The sequence below is a fragment of the Mytilus californianus genome, unplaced genomic scaffold, assembly GCF_021869535.1.
Source record: "Mytilus californianus isolate M0D057914Y unplaced genomic scaffold, xbMytCali1.0.p SCAF_1, whole genome shotgun sequence".
Taxonomy (NCBI): domain Eukaryota; kingdom Metazoa; phylum Mollusca; class Bivalvia; order Mytilida; family Mytilidae; genus Mytilus; species Mytilus californianus.
The window spans coordinates 116,647,698-116,660,941 of NW_026262581.1; the positions used below are offsets into that span (position 1 = coordinate 116,647,698).

At 31.8% G+C, this 13,244-nt stretch overlaps 1 long non-coding RNA gene across 2 annotated transcripts in view; it reads left to right on the forward strand.

The window, feature by feature from the left end:
• The window catches only part of LOC127731988 (uncharacterized), a 36,511-nt gene that overhangs the window by 17,324 nt on the left and 5,943 nt on the right, over positions 1-13,244 (forward strand). For both annotated transcript variants that reach the window (XR_007995959.1, XR_007995958.1), the window contains exon 5: positions 131-441. This is a non-coding gene — a long non-coding RNA (uncharacterized LOC127731988). The remainder of the gene's footprint in view (positions 1-130; positions 442-13,244) is intronic.

The window sequence follows — 13,244 nt, forward strand, 5'->3', positions numbered from 1 at the left end:
AATATTGCAGGCACAAATTTTTACATCAGCAGAAAAATATAAAAAGTTAAAAGTGATATTCTATGTTGTATGATAGAATCAGTTTATATGTGTATATTATGTTTTAGTAAAATGTTCTTTATATTTGCAGGGATTCATATTTCCGTAAAGGAGTATTCATTAATGGCAAAATCTAGGATAGTTTTCTATACAAATTAAATGGAATAAGTATTGTGAAAAAAACATAATGGAATTATTCTCAAGTGTTCAAAGAGTCAGTTTTGTGCAAGTATGGATTTTATTTAATTCATTATTTTGATCATTCAGCATTGGAGTTATTGTCATGTGATGTTCAATATGCTTAATTCACTGGAATTATTTATACTACCATTTAATTCATTAGGATATATTGTGAAAAAGTGATGGATTTACTCCAGAAATAGGTTCTACAAGGATTTACATGTAAGTAAAACATAATATTTCTTTGCTACTGTATCAATACAGCTTAAGGATAAAAATCAATTGTCCTACACCTGATGTCTTGTGATTCATGTCCTTGTAACAGCTTGACTTGTAAAGAGTCTTTAATACCAGGACTGAATAAAAGAATAAAACATGTTACAGTCTAGGATCAGTACAAAATAAATCACTTGTAAGATATTAACTATGTGAGAAGGGAATATTGTCCTAGAAATGAATGCTTATAATCTTCTATGAAAGCATTTTGGTCACTTAAAAATATAGTATAAATACACTTGATGTTATGTTGAACAATGTAGTGAAGGCATAAAAGGGATGTAGAATTTCTTTTTATGCCCTCGCCATAGCGGAGGCGGCATTAAGTTTTACCCTTGTCCGTCTGTACGTCCATATGTACGTCCCAAAATTGGTTTCTGTTCTCTAATTTTAGTTTGCCTCAACCAAATGTTATGAAACTTATACCCAATGCTTATTACCACAAAACACAGATCAAGTTTGAATTTTGGTGGCATCACTTTAACCGTTCTAGAGTTGTGCCCCTTTTACAAATGGAAAAATTGCTAAATGTTTTGTTTCCGTTCTCTAACTTCAGTTTGCCTCAACCAAATGTTATGAAACTTATACACAATGCTTATTACCACAAAACACAGATCAAGTTTGAATTTTGGTGGTGTCACTTTTACCGTTCTAGAGTTATGCCCCTTTATAAATGGAAAATTTGCTGAATTTTTCGTTTCCGTTCTTTAACTTTAGTTTGCCTCAACCAAATATTATGAAACTTATACACAATGCTTATAACCACAAAATACAGATCAAGTTTGAATTTTGGTGATGTCACTTTTGCCGTTCTAGAGTTATGCAATTTTTTGTTTCCATTCTCTTACTTTAGTTTGCCTCAATCAAATGTTATGAAACTTATTCACAATTCTTATTACCACAAAACACAGATCAAGTTCGAATTTTGGTGGCGTCACTTTTGCTGTTCTAGAGTTATGCCCCTCTACAAATGGAAAAATTGCTGAATTTTTCGTTTCCGTTCTCTTACTTTTGTTTGCCTCAACCAAATGTTGTGAAATGTATACACAATGCTTATTACCACAAAACTCAGATCAAGTACAAATTTGGGTAGCGTCACTTTTACAGTTCTTGAGTTATATCCCTTTATAACATTATATGCAAGCGGGGGCATCATGTGTGTCCCATGGACACATTCCCCATTTATTTTATTTGGAAAAGTCTGATTGTCCATTAAATTTTGATTTGTATACAATCAAGTAGTCTTCTTTATTTCAATATCTGCACCAAAATGTTAATCTAGAACCATTTTAATTGAAAAAATTCTATCTGTGCAATGGCTGAATATAAGCATACATTTTGTACCTTAACCTGGCTGAATATCGTTAGGACTTTTATGCATACTGCAGTGTCTTTGACTTTGGTAAAAATCCTACTTACCACCTGGCATAAAACTGTTACCTGTACTTACTCTGACTGCAGGTCAAAAGTATTGGTACATGTATCTTCAGGGTTAAAAAAATCAGAAAATGTTTTCTTGCACTTCATTAATAAACCTAATCACCTCAAAATACTTGATAACACAAACAGACTGGGCGGTAGTTTGTTGTGCATGTGTAAAGGTCAGGTCACACTACATTATTATGAATAAAAGAAGATGTGAATGTATGTCAGTGAGACAAAAACCTATCAAAACCATGAAGCAATTTTGAAAATAGTCTTAATGTCAAATAATGGTAAAAGTACTACTGTTAGCAAAAATAACAAAAAGTTTCGCCTATTTCCAACTTATTGATTAATGCATATCTGAAAGCAGTCTTTAAAACTGTATATAGAAATATGTTTAAACTATAGATGTTATGCAAGTAATATTGATGCCTTAAAACAAATGCATCCATGCATGTAATTGATCAACATTGGTTGTTCTTGGTTGTGATGTGCATACATGTTAAAGTTTAGGGGTAACACATGGTAATATAAGAAATTTAATAAGGTAAAGTGTGTTTGTTTAAAAGAAGTGCACAAATGCAAACAAACCCATTTTATATAAAGTAAATACTTAAATCGATTGATAGTAGTCTAGAAGGTATGATAATAAAAGTTGTATTTACTCTTTGGTGACAAGTGTGGGAGTCTCATTCAGACTGCATGTACCATACCATTAGGACAATAATTTGTCACTAAGGAAGGAGTTTTAAGAAGTCCACCAACCTTACTGCTTAGAATAAGACATTTTTTTATTAGTGCCATTAAAAATTCCTGATAAATTATTTATTAAGATAAGATGTTATGGATTAGTATTCTTGCGATACCAATTATAGAGGATTTCATGGGTAAACCATGAAGTTAAATGTTCGATGAAGTATTTATTTTCTTGTATGCAAACTCTGGCATAACAATTAAATCAAATATTCATGAAAAAGACAAATTTACCTCAATCTACAAAAAAAATGGTATCCATGAAAAAGAATCCATAGTATTGTACACATTTGATTTTGTTGGGAATTTTGTAGAGTTTAAGACTTTTAGAACATGTAGAAGATGTTCTTTAGTACTACTGGTCTGCTGGTGTTGATACAAGAATCAGGGGATGAAGTGATGAGATGCTTACATGCATGGTTCCATTACATTTTGAAAATTTGGTGTTTTCAATGCAGTTCTGAGTTCTGTTACATAACCATCAGCAAAATTAAGGAAAGCCAAAGTATGATGAATTGAATGGGAACTTTATTTCCAAAAGGGATCTACAAAAAGAATAAATAAAACTATGGGCCATTTATGGTCAACTTAGGGCAAGGGAATTGCAGCATTAAAACTTGGACAATGCCAAAACATTTACAACTCAAATATAAAGCCTTTAAAAAAAAGATACACATTTTCCCTCAGGCACAATGTACAATGTTCAAACTATCTTGATGAAATTATACATGTTTCTATAATACTTTTAGAATTTTCATTTTAAGTTTGAAAGTGTTTAAAATATCCCATTGCAACATTAACTTCTTAATCACAGAGAAATGTCACAAAGTTACACTTTTTTGTTCAAATGTATAACATGAGATATACATTTGTACCTACCAGAACATCAAGTAATTAGATGTGAAATATTGTTTTGTATGAAATTCCTACAGAGGAATTAATCATACTGCCGATATATATATATGTATATTGGAATTAGGTATTAGTACTTTTGTACATGTAATTTTAATTGGTATATGTCCTCAATATATTTAGAAAAGTCGGTATGTGCACTCTTATTAAACATATTGACTCATTTTGTGTAGCACAACAGCTGTTCACCACTTAAACATGGACTAAACATGTTTTGCCTGTTATTCCACCTTCAAGCTTGAATTGATAGCACCTGATACATGTATCAATTATATTCAAATCCTATTGATATGTTTTGATTTTTTTGTTGTTGTTATGGTTTTTTTAACCTCTACTCTAGATGCTCATAGAGCAAACCTGATGTCTTTTGGGCTGTATTGAGACCATGCAAAAGTTTGTAGGAATAATACTGCTTCTTCCTTTTCTTGTACATGTTATCTTTGGATTGGCCTAATTTGTTTTTTTCAGGATTTGTGTTTCTTGGAAGGTTCCTCCACGCTTTTATAGAATTTTATCATGGGCCACAGTACTGAAATGGTGTCCTGGCCCTTTGAAGTTTTGAAGCTTGCAATGTATATAAGATTTATGGTAAATAGCGCTTGTTACTATCATACTTGCCTGCCCCTATAAGCATAAGTATATATATACATATACATGTGCGTGTAACTACAGGGTTGGCAAAGTATTACCCGGGCAGGAAAACCCGTTTTTTTCTGGGCTTGGCAATACTCCCAGAAATGGGTAATACTGGGCAATACTGGGTAATATGATTTTTCAAGCTTATTTTCACACAAAATAGTAAAGACTTGTTGTAGTTTAATAGTATTATAGCTAAATATATACATTTTATAAAAATAACCATTGAGAGTCATTCCTGAAGATTGAAAATTCAATTTCTTCATTTTCTCCACCTATTCTATGTAGGCAGAATACAAGTTTTGCACATTTCAGGATACCTTGTTAATTTCCAAGCTTTGTTTCAATAATCCAATTTTAAACTTTGAAAAAATGGTAAGTGAATTGTAAATTTTAATTGTTATACAATCATATTGCTAAATAAACACCCTAAGGGGACAGTCACAGGCCATGAACACTTATAGAAATCGCAAGGCTGATTATTGTTATATAAACAAATATGTGTATATAATCTGAATAATTACTTATTAATTAGTGGTATACATAAACATATGCTAAAACTTAGTAAACATTTTTAGTAAGGAATAAAAAATGTTTAAAAGTAATTGTCCTTACATATAACAGTCAACATGGTCAACACTTTGACCAATCTAAACAGAATGGTGATTAGATAAATTTTTACTAATTCTAGGAGGATTACTAAGAAAAATTTTCATCTTTGTCTTATGTGTCTTCATGTACACTTGCCTTAGAGTTGCTGGACCATTAATATTTTCTCAGATTTATACATTTTATATAAAGAGTCTCAAACAAGTGAACTTATAAATTAAAATACTAAAACTTATTTTTATAAAAATCTTTAATGTATTGCATTTGTGATTACCCAGTATTGCCCAGTATTACCCGGTAAAACCCGGGTTTTCCCACTGGGCTGGGCAATACTCTTAAAACCCGGGATTTTGCCAACCCTGGGTAACTATATAAAATAAGAAGATGTGGTATGATTTCCAATGAGACAACTCCCCACCAGAGACCAAATGAAGTAGAAGTTCAGATGGTGTTAACTGTTGAGAACTTTTAAATGCTCTTTTTGTACTTGGAAGACTTTTATAATTTCAATTCATTTAAAATGAACAATAAAATAGTTTTAATGCATGTGTAATGAAAATACCTATAACTGGGGCTTTTACAATGGTATTTGTGTATAGCATGACATTGGGCCGTTTCTCAGTTATCTTTGTCAAGTCACTGCTTCATAGATTACACACTATAGAGCAGAAGTTGTCTCCACAATGTAATGTAGTATTGTATTTCTGGTATTTTGTTTATATCTGGTAATCCTGATGATACCTTCCTTAATCCGATATAGATGTATTGTAATCATGGTAATGGATTAAAATTCCAGTTAATGAAGAACATTGATCTTGGAATAAAGAATAGAATAGAATATTTATTATTCCAATCAAGGGCCCTTGATGGGCAGCATAACATGTACACATAAAACAATACATCATGATTTGTAACAGAAAAACATTTTTATATATTAAAATGAAACATTAAAAAGTTTAATAAAGAATACCAACAAACATGAGAATCTTTGAAAATATTGATGTAAAAATGTAGTCTTATGTTTTGTACTATGTATAGTGTCAAATTGAAAGAAAGTATATATATAACAAATAGGATTTCAGAGATATGAACTTTAAATAAAATAAGCTGAACAAAAATTATACAGGAACAAAAATCTGCTATATATGCACATCATCTAAGAAAAGAGAAATGAGAAAATTGTCTGATTAAAAATTGTTCTTTCTGGGTACATTTACAGTAGAAGCAAAAAAGTACATCTACATTCCATAAGAAAAAAGACAATCATTGTAGGAAGTATTTCTGGAGACAAAGTCTTGGCTGTATATCAAGTGCTTCTGTTATGCCTGTAGAATATCATAATCCATCAAAATAAAACTTCGAAGTCCCAAAATAGGGCCAAATCTTATTCTCTTATAGACTTAGACCAACAGTGCCCAATCTTAATATCATGACATACTCATCTTCTTTATTGTCAACAAAAATATAATGAGATGGTCCTGCATGTATATTACCTAACATTATTTAATTATAATCATTGATTGACAGGTACAAACTGTAGATTCTTATGTAATAGTGTTTAACCCAAGGTGATAATTCCATGAATAAACACCTGTCAATTACTTGTCAAGTTTTCTACACCTACCTTGTGATCAAATGAACATTACAGTTTGTTTACATTGCCAATACACAACCTGCCTAAGGCAGTTGTATACCAATATATTACATTAACTGGGCTATAACTAGAACAGTAGCACAAATAACAGTATAAAATTTAAATGACTCATGAATGCTTGATTTATATGCACCAAAAATGTAGTTGCATATGATAACTTAGCAAAAATATAAATTTAATATGCATAAATTTTTTTTTTTTTTTCTTAACATTTTTAATATGATAAGTCCACTCATAGAGTAATTTATATGAGATTACCCTGTTAGTCTAGACCAAAGTCATGCGTAGGCAACTAGCCTTTTATCTTTTGACAGATGTAGTTCATATTTGGTATATATGTATGATGTCTTGGCATGATTGTTTTCGTTTATTGTTTTTAGAATAAATCAGGTTGTTGCGGTTTTCTTTTTTGAATTGTTTCACATTTGTCATCCTGGAGGCCTTTTGTAGCTTACAAAATACAGAATGGGTTTTGCTCATTGTTGAAGGCCATACAGTAGTGAGTAACCATGAACTTGTTTACATCCTCATCCTTAGTTCTCTGTTGTCCAATATAGTTGTTTCATTTGCAGAAAATTCTGCAATGCATATAGGTAAATTTGACCTTATACAGATTTAGATGTTCTGTTAAGGACCTTTTAATGCTTTAATACTATAATAATTATGCATATTTGGTTTCCTACTAATTAGGGGAGGGGGTCTTAGCTATGGGGGGCTATGGAAAATTTCATCAATCAAAATGAGAGAATAAAATTTTGAAAAATAGTTTAATCTAACAGTTCCTGTTTTATGCTCACCCAGTTACAAAAAGAAAAAGATGTCTAAATTGAGCAGACCTTCCTGGCCTAATGTCGACTTTACTGTGGGCAGGGACTTGTCATTTTTGCCCATGGCAAGTCCAACTGTGATGAGATTAAATTTTAGTGCTATATAATTTATTATTTCAGTCGCCATGACAAAATAGGGCAAAGAAATGACATCAAATTTTAATGATTTTAGAACTTTTGCTATAAAATGATGACATATGTGCTCAATTGATACAACATTTTACAAACTTGATGCATCTTTGGACTCGTAGTTTTAAAAATGATGAGTCAAGACAGATTTTCATGAGTCAAGGACTTGTGGACTCGCCTTAGTGAGAACCCTGTGTGGGTGGTCTGGTCAACTTCGTTTGTCAATAATAGGGACCAAGCTTAAGTGTCATGCAAAAATTATTCAAAAAATGAGAAGAAATAGAAGAAGACTCTCCCTAAGGAGATCATTGATGTATCAACTAAATACCAATCATGTCCGAGACATTGGGTCATTGAGCTTTGATAAATTGTAATGTTGACCTTTAGTACATTTATGTTTAAGCTGTTTGTGTAATTGGGTTGCTGTCTCATTGATGAATACCCACATCTCTTTTTATTCTGATTTAATTTGACCAAAGCATGGTGTCTTAAGTTAATGTTGTTGTAAATACATGTATGCACATGTAAAATTTGTAAATAAATGCAGTCACTGTCGGTCCTGCAAATGAACTTGATAGTTTCACTGTCAGAATTCTTATACATGTACTTACAAATCTCATTTTCATTTGACCAGCTTTGGTGAGACTATTGCACTTTTCAAGTAAAGAATAATTCATATGATAGTATAGTGTAATTCTGAACATGCATTAAATGTTATTGAATATCGCACATGCTTTGCAGTCTAGTCATTAAAGAAATATTTATGTATGGGCTACTGCTTTGTACATATTTCTGTATGTCAGCAAGTACAGCTGCACAATGCAGAAGCAAGGAAAATTTATTCATTATATCAATGGAACATTTATCAGTATATGTTTTGATAATGTATTATTCCTTTTATTAGCTCACCTGGCCCGAAGGGCCAAGTGAGCTTTTCTCATCACTTGGCGTCCGTCGTCCGTCGTCGTCGTTAGCTTTTTACAAAAATCTTCTCCTCTGAAACCACTGGGCCAAATTTAACCAAACTTGGCCACAATCATCATTAGGGTATCTAGTTTAAAAAATGTGTCCGATGACCCCGCCAACCAACCAAGATGGCTGCCATGGATAAAAATAGAACATAGGGGTAAAATGTAGATTTTGGCTTATATCTCTGAAACCAAAGCATTTAGAGTAAATCTGACATAGGGTAAAACTGATTATCAGGTCAAGATCTATCTGCCCTGAAATTTTCAGACAAATCTGACAACCTGTTTGTGGGTTGCTGCCCCTGAATTGGTAATTTTAAGGAAATTTTGCAGTTTTTGGTTATTATCTTGAATATTATTATAGATAGAGATAAACTGTAAACAGCAATAATGTTCAGCAAAGTAAGATCTACAAATAAGTTGTCATGACCAAAATTGTCAGTCGACCCCTTTAGGAGTTATTGCCCTTTATAATCAATTTTTAACAATTTTTCGTAAATTTTTGTGATCTTTTACAAAAATCTTCTTCTCTGAAACTACTGAGACAAATTTAACCATACTTGGCCATAATCATGATTAGGGTATCTAGTTTAAAAAAATTGTCGGATGACCCCGCCATCCAACCATCATGGCCGACTTGGTTAAAAATGATTTAGATTTATCTGCCCTGAAATTTTCAGACGAATCTGACAACCTGTTGTTGGGTTGCTGCCCCTGAGTTAGTAATTTTACAAAAATTTTGCAGTTTTTTGTTATTATCTTAGATATCATTATAATATCTAATATCTAATACTATTAATTATGATTTTAACCTTACTTTTCATGATATCCAAAGCATCAGTAAATACAGGTGAGCGACACAGGCTCTTGAGAGCCTCTAGTTTGTTCTGTCTCAATATCATAAAATATCACAGATGAAGTTTATTGAACATATCATAAATATGGTACAATAATTTTGGGGATTCAGTGCTATAATAAATCCCATGTTGCTATTTTAAAGTACTGATAAATACATATATACATGAACATTACAATGTTTGTATATTTGTCTATTTCATCTAAACACCAATTTGACCTTGAATGCATTGTACAAATGTTGTAAGGTGTGAAATTGCTATTTCCCAACTGCAGTTGCAATGAATATTGATTTTACATATATATAGACTAAACTGGCAAATGACCAAATATATGTACTATATCTAGATCAAACATACGTAGGTACATATACATTTCTTGTACAATTATGAAATGTTGCCCTACTTCTGAGCTTCAGTTACTTGGGTTTTTATACGACCGCAAAAATTAAAAATTTTTTGGTCGTATATTGGTATGACGTTGGCGTCGTCGTCGTCGTCGTCGTCGTTGTCGTCGTCGTCGTCTGGCGTCGTCCGAAGACACATTGGTTTTCGCACTCTAACTTTAGTTTAAGTGAATGGATCTCCATGAAATTTCACCATAAGGTTCAATACCACGAAAGGAAGGTTGGGATTGATTTTGGGGGTTATGGTACCAACAGTTAAGGAATTAGGGGCCAAAAAGGGGCCAAAAATAAGCATTTTTGTAATTTTCAGACAATAACTTGTGTGTAAGTGTATAGATCTCTCTGACATTGTACCACAAGGTTCCATATCACAAAGGGAAGGCTGTAATTGATTTTGGGGGTAATTGCCTCAAAATTTTAGGAATTAGGGGCCAAAAAAGGGGCAAAAAACAAGCATTTTTCTAGTTTCATGACAATAACTTGTGTGTAAGTGTTTGGATATTTCTGAAATTGTACTACAAGGTTCCATATCACAAAGGGAAAGCTGGAATTGAGTTTGGGTGTAATTGCCCGAAACGTTTAGGAATTGGGGGCCAAAAAGGGGCCAAAAATAAGCATTTTTCTAGTTTCCAGACAATAACTTGTGTTCAAGTGTATGGATCTCTCTGAAATTGTACTGCAAGGTACCATACCACAAAGGGAAGGCTGAGATTGAGTTTGGGGGTGATGAATCATAAGGGGGTTCAAAAAATTTGGGGGGGGAGATTTTTTTTTTTTTTTTTTTTCTTTTTTTCCTTTTTTTTTTCTTTTAAAATTTTCCATTTTAAGTTGATTATTTCTGATTTATATTTAAAAGCAAATAATAATGATATGGTAGGAGATACACACCAAACAGGATGTGTAAATTATTATATAATAAGTATTGTGCAATAGCAAGAAATTTTCAATTGCACAGTATTGCACAATAGCAAGAAATCTTCAATTGCACAGTATTGCGCAATAGCAAGAAATCTTCAATTGCACAGTATTGCGCAATAGCAAGAAATATCCAATAGCACAATATTGCGCAATAGCAAGAAATTGTCAATTGTACAGTATTGCGCAATAGCAAGAAATATTCAATTGCACAGTGTTGTGCAAAAGAAGATACTTCGTATAAATTGCTTATTTCTTGATCAATTTCAATGGGGTTTTATTCTTGAATTCTTGGGGTTCTTTAATATGCTGAATCTAACCGTGTATTAAGTTTTTGGATTTTGGGCCCCGTTTTTAAATTGGTCCACATTGAGGTCCAAAGGGTCCAAAATTTAACTTTGTTTGATTTCATCAAAAATTGAATTATTGGGGTTCTTTGATATGCCGAATCTAACCGTGTATTTAGATTTTTAATTTGGGGTCCCGTTTTTTAAATTGGTCTACATTAAGGTCCAAAGGGTCCAAAATTAAACTTAATTTGATTTTAACAAAAATTGAATTCTTGGGGTTCTTTGATATGCTGAATCTAAACATGTGTTTAGATTTTTGATTATGGGCCCAGTTTTCAAGTTGGTCCAAGTTGGGGTCCAAAATTAAACTTTGTTTGATTTCAACAAAAATTGAATATATGGGGTTATTTGATATGCAAAATCTAAACATGTATTTAGATTTTAGATTTTTGGCCCAGTTTTCAAGTTGGTCCAAATTGGGGTCCAAAATTAAACTTTGTTTGATTTCAACAAAAATTGAATATATGGGGTTCTTTGATATGCTGAATCTTACCATGTATTTAGATTTTTTATTTGTGGGCCTGCTATCAAATTGGTTCATATTGAGGTCAAAAGGGTCCAAAATTAAACTTTGTTTGATTTCATAAAAAATTGAATTATTGGGGTTCTTTGATATGCCAAATCTAACTGTGTATTTAGATTTTTAATTTTGGGTCCTGTTTTTTAAATTGGTCTACATTAAGGTCCAAAGGGTCCAAAATTAAACTTAGTTTGATTTTAACAAAAATTGAATTTTTGGGGTTCTTTGATATGCTGAATCTAAACATGTGTTTAGATTTTTAATTATGGGACCAGTTTTCAAGTTGGTCCAAGTTGGGGTCCAAAATTAAACTTTGTTTGATTTCAACAAAAATTGAATATATGGGGTTCTTTGATATGCTGAATCTAAACATGTATTTAGATTTTAGATTTTTGGCCCAGTTTTCAAGTTGGTCCAAATTGGGGTCCAAAATTAAACTTTGTTTGATTTCAACAAAAATTGAATATATGGGGTTCTTTGATATGCTGAATCTTACCATGTATTTAGATTTTTTATTTGTGGGCCCGCTATCAAATTGGTTCATATTGAGGTCAAAAGGGTCCAAAATTAAACTTTGTTTGATTTCATCAAAAATTGAATAATTGGGGTTCTTTGATATGCCAAATCTAACCGTGTTTTTAGATTTTTAATTTTGGGTCCCGTTTTTTAAATTTGTCTACATTAAGGTCCAAAGGGTCCAAAATTAAACTTAGTTTGATTTTAACAAAAATTGAATTCTTCGGGTACTTTGATATGCTGAATCTAAACATGTGTTTAGATTTTTGATTATGGGACCAGTTTTCAAGTTTGTCCAAGTTGGGGTCCAAAATTAAACTTTGTTTGATTTCAACAAAAATTGAATATATGGGGTTCTTTGATATGCTGAATCTAACCATGTATTTTGATTTTGGACATTGGACCATAATAGGTAAATTAAAAAAATTGAAGTTCTTAGACCACATTCTTTCTGTGTCAGAAACCTATGCTGTGTCAAATATTTAATCACAATCCAAATTCAGAGCTGTATCAAGCTTGAATGTTGTGTCCATACTTGCCCCAACTGTTCAGGGTTCGACCTCTGCGGTCGTATCAAGCTGCGCCCAGCGAAGCATTTTATTATATACAAATATAGATTCTTTTAAATTGATTATTTTTTAAAGATTCAAGTGGTTAGTGATATTAAATAGATCTGAAGTGATTGTGAGGTGTAGATACTAATTGAGATTATGGATGAATTTGATTTCTTATATAATTTGATAAGTGGTATAAATTTATTTGGAAAACATTTTTCACCCAATGCACATCCAATTGATCAAATAAAATGACATTGTTTTAACCATTAAGTTTTTTTTAGCACTATGTTATTACCATGATAGGTCCTTCATTTTGAGTCCGGTGCGTCCGCTTTAAACTTGAATAAATGTTAACAGTTGTTTAATTATCATAAAAATTAGTAACAAGGAATTTATTTATTATTTTTTGTCTATTTTTTTTTTTTTTTGGTGGGAGTGGGGGGATTCTCCTACCAAAACTTTGAATGATATTAAGTTTAATTATTAGAACTAAAAAATATCTTTTCATTTTTTTTTTTTGGAGGGGTGACTCCCTTGCAGAATTAATTAGTTTATTTGAATAAATGCACAGTTATACCCCAATGGGGTTGATGGCATACATGAAAATTAACAAAATAAGAAAGTACATAGTAAATGACAAGAATAATAAAATACAAGAGAATTAATGTAGATTTAGTGATGTAGGTTATGTAGCTTGCTAGATGTAAGGGTCTTTAA